This window comes from Notolepis coatsorum (assembly GCF_963971535.1).
Source record: "Notolepis coatsorum genome assembly, chromosome: 17".
In the NCBI taxonomy this organism is placed as follows: Eukaryota; Metazoa; Chordata; class Actinopteri; order Aulopiformes; family Paralepididae; genus Notolepis; species Notolepis coatsorum.
This window is the reverse complement of record NC_140181.1, coordinates 74,696,488-74,708,553: the sequence shown is the minus strand read 5'-3', so window position 1 is coordinate 74,708,553 and position 12,066 is coordinate 74,696,488. Positions and strand designations below refer to the sequence as shown.

At 43.1% G+C, this 12,066-nt stretch overlaps 1 protein-coding gene across 1 annotated transcript in view; it reads left to right on the top strand.

Annotated features, from left to right (window-relative positions):
• LOC311243884 (chemokine-like protein TAFA-2) overlaps nt 1-12,066 on the top strand; it is a gene marked incomplete at its 5' end in the record, with an annotated part of 171,686 nt that overhangs the window by 97,656 nt on the left and 61,964 nt on the right. The window lies entirely within an intron of this gene.

Here is a 12,066-nt window from a genome sequence, read left to right as displayed (position 1 = left end):
GCACACTTAAACACTTACACACACACACACACACACACACACACACACACACACACACACACACACACACACACACACACACACACACACACACACACACACACACACACACACACACACACACACACACACACACACACACACATGCACACTCCTCCAGCCTGTCCATCTGTCCAAGTGTCCATCTGCCTGTTTGTAATGCGTCACCTTCAGTAAATGGGGTTAACAGCTACCGCTGTTCTTGGAGTGGCAGGAATAACGAGTCCTCTCGCCATTGAGAGAGAGAGAGAGAGAGAGAGAGAGAGAGAGAGAGAGAGAGAGAGAGAGAGAGAGAGAGACTGCGAATAAGGATAATGGCTGCTCCCCCCCTCTGAGCGAGCAGCGCTAAGAGCAGAGGGAGGAGAGGACGAGAGGAGAAGAGAGGAGAGGAGAAATGTGGAGCTCAAGTGGGTGAGAGAAATATAGAAAGGCAGGTGTCATATATGAAATAGCGGTAGGGTAGAGGAGGAGGGTGGGGGGGGTCGAGGGGTGGAGAAATGTTAGCTGGAGTGTGTAAGAGAGACCGGGGAGGAAGGTGGGCACCCTTTGGGAAATAGCGGATGGACGGCAGGGTGGGGGAGGGCGGCTTGTTGTTTATGAGTTAGTTGTGGAGTGAGGAGCCTCCTCACCCAGTAGGAGGGAGCTGAGTGCTTCTTTAGTGGTGCTGAGCATCATTACTCTCTCACACACACACACACACACACACACACACACACACACACACACACACACACACACACACACACACACACCACAGTAGTACATAAACATGGTCCTCCTCAGTGTCTGCGTACGTGAGCAGGCAATCCAAAATGTCTACGTGTGTGCGTGTGTGTTTGTGTGTGTGTCTCTGTGTTTGTGTGTGTGTGTTTGTGTGTGTGTTTGTGTGTTTGTGTGTGTGTTTGTTTGTTTGTGTGTGTGTGTGTTTGTGTCTGTCTGTGTGTGTGTGTGCGCCTGTCCCATTGTGTGTGTGATGTGGTGTGCGGGGTCTAATTTAGCTGAGCATTTATCAGAGTTTATTGGAGGCTGTGTGTCAGAGTCACTATCAGCCAGCGTGTTAATTATTAACAGCTTGACTCTGTACTGCCTCAAATAACGCTTTTCCACCAAGGCATTTTGAGGCCCGGTTCTGGGCCAGCGCCTAATCTGTAACCGGTTATTTCGCGTTTCGAAAACTGGTTCCCAGTGTGGCACCTTGCTGGTCTGGAACCAAGAGCCACTCACGTCAGAGGCTGGGCGCGGGATTATGGAGAGCATCAAAACCAACGACATTTTAAAAGCACAGCACAGAGCTTCATTATGGACATTGTGGAAGAATCCCTTCTGGTTATTCAAAGACAATAGCTTAACCCTTTCACCGCCGCACTACCAAAACGGTTAACCCTTTCACTGCGACAATACACAGATGGTTAACCCTTTCACTGCCACACGACAGAGGGTTAAAACCCTCTGAGGTTGCAGCTATTTTAGGTTCGCCTGGTCAACTTTTATAAAACTACTTGTAAAACCTAAACCCTGTATTGTACAATGAAGTGATGTAAAATATATATATATATATATATATATATATATATATATATATATATATATTTTTTTTTACATAAAAATATGTAACAAATATATATCACACCTAGGAGAGCTAATTGCCCCACTCGCCTCCCTAGCCCCCACCCTCCTCCATACACAAGAGAGCTGGGTCCCTTGACCTCTCACAGAGGGATTCCAGTGGCCACTCCTCTCAGCCAAGTTCATTTAACCTGCATGTACTATGAACCATGTGTTTCACTATTAAATCCATATTGATCATGAAGATCTGTCCAGGAGCATAATTGACGAATCCGGTTTCACCACAACGTGAATCTTGTATTTGTCGCTGATATACCTATGCATTAAAAAATATGCCCCCAGAGAATCTCTTAGCTGTGGAAGTCAATATTGTGCTGTCAGATGAGTCTTGTGTTTGTAGGTTAAGTGTTTAACATTCGCTATTGTAAGCTTATGAATCTAGTGAAAGCAATAATTGTTCCTAGCAAATCTCTTAGTTACAAGATTGTGTAAGCAAAGCAGTGTTGTGTTTATCCCCTTAAGCCCAACGGGCCCGGTACAGGGCAGAGATTCATATCACGCCATAAATACAGAACGTATTAATTAATGTTGCGTTTAAAAATATATATTGTATACGTTTTATTAGTGATATATGAGTTTATAAAAATCTCTGCACATTGCATCGGAAAGCGGAAATAAAGGAAGCTGTCATAAGTGTGTGTAGTCCTATGAATGAGGAGAACCACGGCTTTAGATGGGATTTAGAATTTCATAAAACTACACGTCCCAGCTCACGCCAGTAGATTTCATTCACGTTTTTTGCTGCCCTGTCAGGGGTGCCTGGTGGTACTGAATCCAGATTGAACTCTGCCATTGGAAGGAGGAGATTTGGCCCGATCCATAGATGTGTGACTTTGCCATAATAAGGTCATTTATAGGCCTGATGTTCTATATTCTATATTCATGTTTAAAATTGCAGAAAGATGGCAAAGTAATTCTGTACTGTATTTACAAAAAAACTATAAATCATCTGCCCTTTATTCATTTGCTTAAATTTTTTTTTGTACACTTGATCTCAAGAAGGTCAATGTTAGCATGTTGTTATTCACCGTCAAAGATTCATTTTCTTTTTTAAAGAAATGTATATTCTCCTTTGGTTCATTACAATTTACTCAAGCCTAGTAACAACAGACACAATATTTCGGACACTGGGAATACTGAGATCCATACCTAGATACCAAGAACATGCAAATGGACCTTGTAGAAGTGGAGCAATCTTCCATTTACTTAGGTATGTATTTTCTGAAAATATGGCTAGGGCTTAGTTGTATTTTATCTTAGTACTTTTTATCATGTCTATTTTATTCGAATATTTGTATTTTTTTGCACAATCAAGGCGGGCAGGGCACCTTAATTTCACTACATGTCTCGTGTATGTATGTGACGAATACATCTCTTGAATCTATTCACATTAAGCAAACGCTTTTTTACCTCATTTTTGAATTTTGTACAGTTGTGTATAATATATTTTTTATTGTATTTGTTTTGACCTCTTTTTTACTTATTATTATAATAAAATCTTGAATCTTGATTATTATCTTGACTAGCTCTCTCTCATTGGAAGAATACTCTCATCAGAATAACCAAAGCCAAAATGGCTGCCCTCAGACTCTGAGGTGTTACTGTAAGAGGGGAGGGGTTAAATGGGGAGGGGGGTTATAGTATAATAGCACTGCTTTCTGGGTAGAGTAGTTTATTATGCATGGGTAAGATAATGGCTCAGTTCTTTTCATCCCCTCTGGCTCTCAAATAGGAATTGTGTTAGTGTCATGGTTCATAAAACAGATTGAAAAGTATCTGCCCGATCTGAACAAGTGATGGCTTATTTTGTAGGTAAGAACTTGTACTTTTATATAATGTAAAACAAAACAAATTGCAGCTTGCTTAACATGACCCTATTATCTGTGCCTGGTCACATAATCCTAATAGTTACCACCATACCTGGCTGAAAATAAACTTTGCTGCCTGTTTTGTTTTTCCCCTGAGCTACAGGTGTTGTATATTATACATCCTTTTCGTGCATCTTTATCAAGGGAACCCTTGTCCTAATGATTTTAATAATATTATGACGATACAATATGGACCTAGGTCACTCACAGCAATGTGGGCTTAGCCAACGCGATGCTGACAAAATAACGTTACCTAGTTAACTTTAGAATAGTCAGCCGGAGTTGCGACTGCATTAGGGAACTATCCTAGCTACAAAAACAATGCCAATAGCTTATGCTGCGCTATTTTACATTGACTGACTGAGAGACCACCAGCAGTAGTTGATGGTCTCATCTTATGATAGTGTTACGAGTATGTTATCATATTATTATTATCGACATTAATTTAATTAATCATCATCATCGTCATCATGGCATGGCACATACACTACCTCCCTGCAAGTCCCTATTAATCATGAAGGTACTACTCAATTAAATTCAATTCAATTCAATTCAATTCAAAGGGGCTTTATTGACATGGGAAACATACGTTTACATTGCCAAAGCCAAACAAAATAAAGATAATAAAACAATACTACTCCCTATACCGCTACACTCTCCTCCCCCTGCTCACTCTGTCCCTCGGCCCTGTCATGATCACACGCCTGCTCTGAGCGGCATCTGATCTGAAGAAACAGAGAGGTCTGTCTGAGGGAGGGGGTGGGGCGTAGTAAGAGATGTGATTGGGCCATCCCAGTGTCAGTATAGAAAATTAACCAATGGGCCGCTGTCCCTGCTTTATGGGCCGGTCGTTGACCAAACTTAAAAAAATATATATAAATCAAATTATATCGGCTCTGGATTTGCACCTCCTGTTATATAAGTCCTGCAGGGGTGGTAGTGCAATACCCGTAGTACGCTCTGCTGAGCGCACCACTCTCCCACAGACATACGTACATTACGTTATGTATACTATATAATCATATACACAATAATAAACCATACTGTATATGCAGGTCCCACCCTCACTAACACATGTGTATTCACACATACAGTACAAGGATACACAAACAATACACAAACACACACCCACACAAACACACACGCCTCAATCATGTACATGTTAAATTATAATCACTTGTGCGTTGCGTACCATTGTGCCCGGCTCCAGACCATATTTTTTCCTTGGCCTTCACCAAAGCCATTACTGCCATCTATTAGCATTAATATATGTAATCAATCCTCATTGAACATTTACTTTCCCCCAGTAAGGCTTCACTCTGCATTCCTCCATCCTCAAGGCTCAGTGCCGTGCACCACTGCTCTTACTAATGCTGAATCAATTACTACTGCAGGTGGTGGGGCCTCGGTATGTGTGTGTGTGTGTGTGTGTGTGTGTGTGTGTGTGTGTGTGTGTGTGTGTGTGTGTGTGTGTGTGTGTGTGTGTGTGTGTGTGTGTGTGTGTGTGTGTGTGTGTGTGCGTGCGTGCGTGCGTGTGTGAGGGGGGGGGGGGGGGGGGATTGTTTATTTACTTAGCGTGTTGGTTTTCCTGAGCTGTATATCTGCAAGCGAAGCTGTCAAGCTTATTAGGAGACGAAAAAATGCAGAGTCAATTAGGGCAGGTGTTGCTGCAGAGAGAGAGAGAGAGAGAGAGAGAGAGAGAGAGAGAGAGAGAGAGAGAGAGAGAGAGAGAGAGAGAGAGAGAGGGGCCGAAGCAAGAGGTGACAGATATTGAAATGTGCCTTTAGTTGAGATATTAATTGGATAATGCTTTGCTGGATTGTCAAAGTGTGTTTTTCTCATTAACGTCGTAAACTATTAAGACAAACTGAAAGGGCCTTTCAGTGCCACGCGCTTCCCTTCTGAACTCGTCTTTAGACGCCGCACAGTTGCTGTTTAGCTGCTTTACTTTGCATTGCCCTGCAGCTCGCAGCCTTTGTTGTATTGTGGGTGGATTCTTTTGTAATGGAAATAACAGTTGCTTCCAATTACTCTCTGGAAAACCATCATAAATGCGCACTGCTAAGGTTTGACTTTCACCACAAAGGAATACACACACACACACACACACACACACACACACACACACACACACACACACACACACACACACACACACACACACACACACACACACACATGTAAATACAAATACACTTGACAAAACATACTTGTATGTACTTGAAAGCAGTCTGACACTTCCATACTGTGCACGTACTGTACGGACTTGCTACTGATGAAAGCTGTGAAAAGGCTTTGTGTCGACGTCATGTCTTTATGTAGAGAGGATGGTCTTTGTTCCTGCTGTGTTAATTACGCTATAGAGACCGGCCTCAAGGCTGGACTCTGTTAATTAACTATGGAACTGGCTAATGGATATGTCTTTGTGTTTATGGGAAGGGGTAGTGGGTGCTGTATGTGTGTGTGTGGGTGTGTGGGTGTGTGTGTGTGTGTATGCAGGTTTGACTGTGTTCTTGTGTCTTTGTGTTTGTGTGTGTAAACTTTTCGAAGTGCTTTTATTTTCATACGCATGGAAATGGATGAAGGATGTGATTTGATCTGTTTCCAATATTGTTTCCATGTCTCAGATCCACCATATGACAAGACCTTGGACCAACGCAGTGTTAGAGACCTTAGGACAAGACCTTGGACCAAAGCAGTGTATTACAGAGACCATATGTGAACTATTCTATCGTTTTTAATTGAAAGCCATAACAGATAAGCAGATAAGCGATGCTTCTTCACAGTGTTTTTTATAGTTGTGGGGCTTTTGTTGTACTTCACTAAAACTTTTATAAGGGCTTTTATAATGTATGCATTATTTATAAATGCAGAATATTAATCTAGTCACTGGCACTTCACAATGGCTGTATTCCAGTGTGTTAACCTGTGTAGCTGTGAGGCAATTCTTTTCCTCAAATACATGGTTTGGAAACTCTTACTAAATGGAAAATACTTGGCTTTATATAAGGAGTAATAAAATAATAAAGGCTGTCTTCCTCCTCTTTCCAACAGTGTATAAAACTGCTAGTGGGCAATGTGACAGTAACAAGGACACACTGTTTCATAGATGTAAGCATGCTGGGCAGATTCTCTAAACGAGTCAAAGTGCTATGCATGTGGGTCACCACCAGGGGCAAAGTGGCTAACTGAGTGAAGAAGAAGTCTACACACACACACACACACACACACACACACACACACACACACACACACACACACACACACACACACACACACACACACACACACACACACACACACACACACACACACACACACACACACACACACACACACACACACACACACACACACACACACACACACACACACACACACACACACACACACACACACACACACATTTGAAATGTTTATTTATGTCCACATAAACAGAAGTACAAGGAAGCCTCATACAAAGGACATAAACAATGCGAGTGCAATCAGAAAATAATGAAGAACAGTCAGGTACAAGGTGCATGGGCGGCAGAATCATGGGTAAAGGTAACAGCGCCTCCTCCAAATTGAGTGGCTTCCTATAATTGCTGATACTGAGCAGTACCTGGCTAACTGCTTGGCTTTCCTTTTGGGGAGACCGGCTATTTGTAAGCCCCTCACAACCAACTTGTGCACATGCCCTAGGCTGCCAAAGATAAAAACTAGGAGTTTACATCTGTAGCCTGCCTAGCTGTGAGATGGTCTGCTGTAGCTGTTGGTATTTCAGCATTTTGGTTAGGAAGGCTTCTGTAGTAAATTCCCACAGACTTTATACAATAATTTGAGGTTATTGTAGCGCAATACAATGAGATTGATTATCTGGAAGGAGGAGGAAAGATTCATACTTGATAGAATGGTTGGTCTCCTCATCTGGCTTAATGCAGATGAAGAATAAAACGTGTACGCCAGACAAACCAGAATTGTAGTTCAACTCAGCTGATTTATTTGATCAGAGCCAGGAGTCCAAGGTGAATAGAAGGTTGACTTCTACATACAACAGATGATCAGAGAATATTAACAGCTGTCTGTTGTACAGAAATATCACAATCAGGTTTGCATCTCAAACCTCAATACTGCACATCAAACAGTCACTTGGTTAACATAATTTGAACATACATGGTTTACTGTACACATTATACATGAGTAAATCTGGTCTACAGATCAGGGATCTGTACATTACTCTAATCTATAAACAACCATTTGGCGTTTCCCATGATTTTACTCACGTAAAATGCATCAGCTCACAGTAGTTTCTGGGTGGTTTCGAAGCGGTGGGGGAGCCCCCAGACCCCTTTGGGTGGTTCCGGCCTGAGAGCTCCTGAATAACCCTATGTAGGGCCTTCCTATATACTATCATTTCTAGCCAATACTACATATGGCTGGTCCAATCCAGCGTCTTCTTGTGGGGGTGTCCGGTGGGCGCTGGCAGCCCCTCCCTCTGGGTTTCTCTGGGGGGAGGCCGGCTGCCCCCCCCCCCTTTGATCTCCTGTGTGGATCTTGACTCAATACCCAGAGGGGGACGCTAGTGGCCCCCGTCAGTGTCTTCCTGATTGGGTCTGTCCCAACAGAAATCTCCTCTTAAATGAATAATATATAACTTTAACATTCCTTCTATATGGCTATAGATGTCTAATATCATCCAAGTACAGTCAGTGCTTTCTAAGACTGATACCAGACATCATATGATACCTTTTGATACTAAACAGTTGATTAATAGATTGCTTTGTTTGTGAGTTAGTGTCCATGCTTCAACAAGTCTAAACTGGTCTGCCCTGTGGTCAACCCAGCTGTCTCTGATCAGCATTTACATACAGTCAGTTCGAGAAGGTGTCGTTTGTTCTCTAATTTAGTCATTGCTTGAGTGGGGGTTGAAATAACTGTTGCAGCTGTTATCTGATGCAGCTGTCTCAACTGACAGTTGAGACTGTTTAGCCACTGAGTCCACTCTGCTATTGAAAGGTACATCTGGCTTTACATTTATGGTTCTCTAATTTATTCACACATATTAATTATGAAATTCAACGTCAATATTTACCACATTTCCCCACTTTGACAATTCTCATTGTCACATACTGTATATTGACTTGATTTTCTATACATACTAACCATACAATATAATAATATCATATTTTTTTTTTCAAATTTCTCAATTTTTTCTTTTTTCTCACATTTCTTTTTCATTATTCTTTGGTACATATCATCAATTAGTTTCTTCTTGTCTTCTTCTTTTCTCCCCCACATTCCCCTGACTATGGCCCCCTCCCGGGGAATCCTGGTGACCCCTTCATCCAGATCCCCAATTAACCTATTCTGCCTTAATGAAACAGTGTTTACCACCTACTATCATCAGGCTTTGTTCCTCTGGGCTCACAGCCAGAGGCTTATTTGTTGAAAACAATTAAAACAATGTAATCTAAACATTACACATTAAAGTAAAACACAATTTTTTAAAATTATGGTATCCGTTGACATGATCTGTGGAGACACAGAGATTATTCTTCATTCTTTCATACATTTTGCTTCTCCTCTCCTGTTAATTCCTTTTCCAAGTCAGCCCAATCACATTTTGCACAATCAACTCAGTTGGTCTTCTCACCTCTCCCCCCTTTTATGAACATCCCTATGGACATAAACCTTACCACCTCTGCGCACAGACGGACAGGGAGGGAGGAGCATCACGCAAGGAAAAAAAATTTTCACCATGTCGGCCATAACCTACACCTTACTTTTTACTCTACCTATGTGTATGTGTTTAGTTTAGTACTCTTGCGTTGTGTCATAATCTATACCAGTTGTTACCGTTCAGTCACTTCCCGTCCAACACACCAATCAATCACACAGAGGCCCTTGTTCAACGCTTTGGTTGCACAGTCTCCGACCGTTTTCGCCCCCCCCCCCCCCCTCCACCCCATGTCGGCCAGCCTCAGCTGAAGCCACTGTTTTTAGGCCTGGATCTTGTCATATTCTGTCCCATGACTGTATTTCCATGGATCTACAGATGAACGACTCTGTCAGTCTGGAGGTTTATCTCAAACCCTCGGCCTTCGTACCCGGGGCTATATTGAAGGAGGGGTAGCGTCCCAAGCGACCTCTCTTCATAATCCAACAATCTCCCACAGGAACTGACAGAACGGGTCACACCATCGTGTCATAATCTAATGAAATGTATTCCTACACATTTTCCCCATGATCCCTCCACTTGTGATGGTCCATCCTCCCTTTCCGACTGAACTGCAAGGGAACAAAAACACAGAACAAATTTTCCTTATACAATATGTCAAATATTTCTCAAGAGACGCCAAATGGTTAATCATTATGCAAAACGTAATGGGACCACTTAACTGCCATCGATCTGATCCAATGTATCCTCACGCTTCAACCGTCCTCTCACCAGATCATAGAGAAACAACAAACAAAACGCAAATAATCAAAAAAACATTCCAACAGATGTGAAAATCAAATGAAATTAACCAGCTCCAACCGCAGACCACCTTAATGGTTATTTAGAAAGAAAAGAAAAGAAATCAAAACTCTACATCAAACGCTTTCATAACCATAACAGTCAATCAATGAAATAAAATAAAAACCAGGTTTTTCCAAAACCCACGCTTTGACCCTTTTAACCTCCTTCCAGTTAAGAGTACCCTCCTCCCGTTCGGATGCACTCCTTGCCCTACTTAGATGCACCTCTCCCCTCCAGGATCAGGAGATACCACGTGTGGGGAAACCGGCTTTTTCAGGGCCGCATTGCCGCCTACACTGGACCCCCTCTCACCCAACCAAGGATACAGGCCTCCACTTCCAGGCTAAGGTCTCCTCACATGAACAGAAGAAGTCCCCTTATTTTACCTTCAGGTGCAGTTTAAGGCTGGGTCCCTTTCCAATCTTAGGAGAGACAATTCAGATTCCTCTGAATTGACACCCCTCATCCCTCTGCTTCCCAGCATTTTCTTTTCAAAAACACTGATCACAGAAGCACAGCTCGCCTACTAACCCTGTATCGGCTAGTAAGGTTACCGTGGCCTGACTGTACATTGAGCCAAGTGCATTTATGCCCATACTGTCCAGTCACTCACGGTCCCCGTCCCGCTATCTGTGACTATAAGCAGGGGTCATAACGCTCTCCTGACCGGCTGGCGACCCAGTCGATAGCGACCTCATAGTCCGTCATCAAGTCAGGACCCCAAGCAGCTGACTGTCCGTAGTACCTATCAGCCACTCAGTTTAGAAACCGACGGTCTTGTCCCCACCCCGCTTGCTCTGGGCATGGAAATATTGACCGTTTTCGCCAGCCTTGCCTGTTCATGGCAGGAGCTGTGCCCCCTACGGTGCACCGCCCTGCTCCTAGGTGTGGACTGTCGCCCACGTACCACCCAGTGCCCACACCAACTTATGTGCGACGTTTCCTGGGCCGACTAGGCGGTGCCACAGTGGTATGTTATTTCATACCTCGTTACGCACGAGGGCCTTCAGTTTCTCCCCAGCACTATAGAATGTGTTTAACGTGCGCCCAGACTCTTGCGAGCCCACTGCCGCCTGTTGAAGGCTAGAGGTTCGGGGTGCCTAATCCCCTCCCTAACCGTCCCATTCACACATGTCAGTGACTTTGACACCTCTTAAGCCAGCACATTCTCTCTCTACAGTCTCCATTCACACCCATTCAGGCCACACAATCATAGATCAAAAATAGAAAAGAAATCTAAAAATTTAACTTCAATACTTCATCCCTACAACACATTCAACAGAAATCAAATCAAAATGAAAGTAATAAAGACAAACTCCTTCAGTAAAACAAATGATATGAAACAAATGATAATGGTATAACCCAAGTGGTTCGATACACTCCCTACTTAAACACATTTTGTTATTTTTAAGACTAGTTTCACCTTAAGTGAAAGCTAAGTTGTGTGTGTGTATGCATGTGTGATCAAATTGTGTGAATGTGCCTGTGTGTGTCTGTGTGTGTGTGTGTCTGTGTGTGTGTGTGTGTGTGTGTGTCTGCGTGTGTGTGTGTGTCTGTGTGTGTGTGTGTGTGTGTGTGTGTGTATGGGTAGTCCAAGGTGAACATGGGGCCCATCCCCCGCTCAAGCACCCACTGAAATCCAAAGACACTCAGCTCATCCTCACATGTCTAGGTAAACACTCATAACCAAAGCCATTCACGCTTGTTTCACTCATGCATCAAAAACTCTCTCATTCAACACACACATTTAACTCATTAATCATCACTCAGGTCCACAGACAACGTTAGTTACCCTTCCTTCCTGCTCTCAGCCGTCTCCAGGCTACACTCATCTCTGGCTAATACAATACACACTTTCTCACCATACAGTTCTCACTGTATCTTCTACTCCTCACATCCAGAGGAAGTCTGGGAACCCCCTCAGCGATAGACCCCAAAACATACCCAGTGTCCTGAGAGCCAAAGCTAATCCTTCTAATCAAACAGGTAGCCCCCCAATGTAATTAACCTCATCTGAGCTGGCTATCCTAA